Source organism: Enhydra lutris, unplaced genomic scaffold (genome assembly GCF_002288905.1).
Source record: "Enhydra lutris kenyoni isolate GAN:26980312 unplaced genomic scaffold, ASM228890v2 scaffoldscaffold60, whole genome shotgun sequence".
Lineage (NCBI taxonomy): Eukaryota > Metazoa > Chordata > Mammalia > Carnivora > Mustelidae > Enhydra > Enhydra lutris.
The window spans coordinates 3306372-3311078 of NW_019154144.1; positions in this window are offsets into that span (position 1 = coordinate 3306372).

The window sequence follows — 4707 nt, forward strand, 5'->3', positions numbered from 1 at the left end:
CTAGACCCTGAGGAGGCCAACCCGCGGTCCACAGAGCATGTCGGGAATCGTAGTCCAGCTTGGGAGATGGAGTGCGCCTTGCGTGCTGGGATGTGTAGTCCCGGCCGCAGTGCGTGTCGGGACCGGCTTTGTCTTGGGAGACTCGTGGGAGAGGCTGGGTACCTTCTAGTGCTTTTGCGCGCGTTTTTTAGCAGCGGCGTTTTGTTTGCTGTTTGTTTTCCGTTCGCTTCTATTGTTGTATAGGTTACGCCACAACTGGAGAATTATGAATTACAAGAGGGAACTTCCGCTTAAGGCGCTAATAGGCGCAGTGTGTGTGTTAAATGTTCTTATATTCGTCAGTCCGCAGGGTAGTCTTCGGTGGAACAAAACGTAAAAGGTTTTTTGGTGGTGTTACTGATTTGTTTTTTTAAGGGAAGCATTTTTAGATGTGGCGTAATATGGAAAGCTGTCTGTAATAACACTTGGTGCTTATTTTTGATGTCTGTCTTCAGCGGACCTTGTTCTACTCTGTCACTCCTAGCCATAAATTAAGTTTTGCTTCTCGGTTTGATCAGAAAAAAAAACTTTTGTTTCTTTTCTGGAACAGGGATGTTGCTATCAACTTATTTTCGGTAAAGAGACAACTATGAAAAAAATTCGCACGCTGCTGCTATTATCTAGTCTTTTATACACTTATGTATCTTTCAAGTTTTCGTGATAGCTCTCTGCTCACTCACCCTAAGGCACAGAGAAATAGGAGCACAGTTCAAAGGTGTGTAACTGGATAAGTTAGAGGAGTGTGACCCAAAGGTACAAAAATCTGTCTTCTAAAGAGTATGACAACTCTTAGAAGGTTGTATGAGAGACAAGTCTAGGAGGCCAGCTTTTGTTACACGTGAAGTAAATTATATGTGTTTTATGATGGCTGGCCTGGCGCTTAGACAAGCTAATAAACCTTTAAATGCTTCATTAGCTAACTAAAGGTGATTGTATCCTTATCTTTGGAAAATATTGGTAGCCATGAGGATTTTTGTTTTGCCTTACAACTTCTCTTGCCTCCACGTTGTTGGCATAACAAAATTTTATATATTACCATCCATGGAATCGTAGCATTTTTTAACAGAAATAGAACTTTGAGATTTTTTTGGTCTTCTCACATTTTTGTATATGAGGAAACTTCTGCAGAAAGGAGAAAGGAACAGTTCTTGGTTTTTAAAACTAGACAGATTTGAGTCAGTTTCAAATCCTGGGCAAATACAAAGATAATTTATAGCAGGGCTTCTAAGACTTCATGGGCTTTAATTCTGGCTTTAGACTTACTATTTTGCCAGCTGTGAGGCCTTGAGATAATTACTAAGCTTTCTTGAGTTCCTCCTTGTAGGTTGTATATAATGACTGAAACTGTATATAAGCCACCAAATGTACTTCATAATTAATGTGATAGCTGTGTAATCTTCCAATTCTTACTTGGGCCTTGGTTTCCTCATATGCAAAAATGGAGATCATACTATCACGTTGGAAGTTTGGAAGGATCACATATAAATAAAACATCTAATATGGTAGCAGGCACTCAATAAATTGTAGCGACAATAATATTCAAGAAAAGTCAGTATCAGAATTTATATCTCAGCTCACACTGCTATGAATGCTGAGTTCTACATTTTTGTAGCCCCCTTTTATTTAACCTTATCTAACATTTTATATAACCTTAACTAATTATTGGGACAGGTGAGTAGGGGCCATATGAACTACCACATTTATTACCTAATTAGATAATGCTGAATTTGTTATCTAATTAGAATCCTTATTTTTTTTTTAAAGATTTTATTTATTTATTGGACAGACAGAGATCACAAGTAGGCAGAGAGGCAGGCAGAGAGAGAGGAGGAAGCAGGCTCCCTGCCAGCTCTATCCCAGGCCCCTGGGATCATGACCTGAGCTGAAGGCAGAGGCTTTAACCCACTGAGCCACCCAGGTGCCCCTAGAATCCTTATTTTTATTATTTTATCATATTTTGTTACTTTTTTTTTAAATTAATTAATTTATTTATTAGATAGACAGTAGGCAGATCACAAGTAGGCAGAGAGGAGGAAGCTGGCTCCCCGCCGAGCAGAGAGCCTGACGCGGGACTCGATCCCAGAACCCTGGGATCATGACCCAAGCCAAAGGCAGAGGCCTTAGCCCACTGACCTACCCAGGCGCCCCTTGTTACATTTTTTTTTTTTTAAAGACTTAATTTATTTATTTAACACAGAGAGAGAGAGAGAGAGAGAGAGGCTACAAGCAGGCAGAGCAGCAGGCAGAGAGGGGAGGAAGCAGGCTCCCCGCTGAGCAGAGAGCCTGATGTGGGGCTCGATCCCAGGACCCTGAGATCATGACCTGAGCTGAAGGCAGAGGCTTAACCCACTGAGCCACCCAGGCGCCCCGTTATGTTTTTAATACACATAATTTCTCACACTATTTGTCATAGTGTCAGAAATTTTAGGATGAAACTAAGAATAGACAAACATAATCCCATCACATCATTGGTATGTAATTACGGAGCCGAAGGTAAACAAAAAATTAAGGTAACTTTATCTTGAATGTGCTAGCTGCTATCATTGCAGTTACTGGGGGTTTTCCCCCCATATTTGTCTTAGAGAACGAGAGAGTCATCAAAATCAGAAGCAGAAACAGCTCCCAAAGTAGAATAAAACAAAAACACAAAGAAAAGCCCAAACCAAAATGCCATTAAAAGAGATAATGTGCAGTCAATATAAAAAAAGTTGTGATGGGCTTCCTTATGAGGAAGGAAGAGATGGTCAAAAACAGTGGCTATGTACGGCACCTGGGTGGCTCAGTGGGTTAAGCCGCTGCCTTCTGCTCAGGTCATGATCCTAGAGTCCTGGGATCGAGTCCCGCATCGGGCTTTCTGCTCAGCAAGTGAGCCTGCTTTCCTCTCTCTCTCTGCCTGCCTCTCTGTCTACTTGTGATCTCTCTCTGTCAAAGAAATAAATAAAATCTTTAAAAAAAAAAAAAAACAGTGGATATGTAGGTAGAGTAATGAACTTGGAAGTGCTCAGGATCTTCAGCTTTTGTGTGAATCAGTATTATTGTGGCAGCCTCTGTTTTCAGCATGGTGTCAGGTGCTGGGGGTTACAGAAGTAGATAAAACTTATTCTAAATCAAGATGAGTTTTATATAGCTTCTCCAGCGTACCCATGCATCCAAATGCTCAAATATCTGAAATCTCATCCATTTGAGTTTTTTTCAATATTTGCTTTCTAAAGGATTTTTTCCATATATTAACTTGAAAATTATTCTTTGAAAGCTAATTAGTAAAAAAAAAAAAAAGCTAATTAGTTTTGATAAAACCTATTTTGTCGTAATTTTAAGTGACATTAGAAAGAATGATTACCTGAAAGTAGGAATGCATGGAAAAATCCTTAAGGAAATACTGTTTTTTTTCTCCAACCTAAATAGGATCACCTTATTTTATAACAAATGTGGTTAGCAAAAGCTCGAATTAGAAGATAATGTTCCTATCTGCCCCTCCAAGCTTACTGTGGACCACTTTCCCCTTGAGCACCATGGCCTCCTTTCCCCATCTCAAAGCTTTTGTGCCCCTTCCTTCCCCCACCCCCAATTGCCATACTCTTCCTTGGGCCCCTCACTAGGCCAGCTCCTTTTCATCCTCCAAGGCACAATTTGAATCTCATCTTCTACAGAGAGTTTCCGAAAGTCACCCAGTAAGTACCTCAATCTTCCCACTGTTTGTTTAGTTGTTAAGGAGAAGCTGATGCCAGACCCTGTGCCAAGGGTGGGCACTGGTTGGCTTAAGCCAGTCGGCACATTCCATTCCCCTTGGCCACAGTCATTGGTTCAGGGGTGGGCACATGACCTACACAGTCCAATCAGGTGATTCTCAGTGCTATTGCTTAGAGCACTGGGATGTGACTGTCTTTTTACCTGTGTGCCCCATTCCATCTCCCTTGCCTTCCTTGAAGTTCCACTGTGTGAGGTTATGAGACCTCATGATTAGAGCCAACCTTACTGCCATCCAAAAAAGGAAGCTGGATATAGAGACTTGGATAGAAATTGGAGCCTAGGCATTAACCCAATTCTGGGACTCATTCTACCTCTGGATTTAAGTGAAACCATGTTATTCCCAAGTCAGCTTGAATTGGGAGTTTCTATTATTTGAAACTAAAAACATCCTCATTTCTTCAGCAAGGTAGTTCTTGACTATATTATCAAAAGCATCTTCTAGTTATTCCCTATTGTTATCCATTTATTTCCTTTGGCCACATGTACCAAACTCTGAAATTATGTTGTCTATTTAGTTATTTGTTTATTCACCTATTTCCTCTCTTTAAATTGTATGGCTCAGGAAGGCAGTGATCTTGTTTTTCTTCTTCACTGTGCCATAATAGATGCTCAATAAATTTTTGGTGAATGAGTTGGATGATAGAAATATATCACAAACTTACTGGGGAAAAGGGACATTTGTCAGCTTTCCTCTAATACAGGGTTTCTCAGGCTTGGCACCATTGATATATTAGGCCAGATCATTCTTTGTTGTGTATGGGCTGTCCTAGAGTGTTTAGCAGCACCCCAAGCCTTTACCAGTAGCAGAAAAACCGAGAACCACTGCTATGCTATCTGTAAGATTTTATTTAAGCTTAACTGGCACAAATAGAGCATAGACGTTTTTGAGAGAAAATAGAGTGATGTTTGATTGTGAAA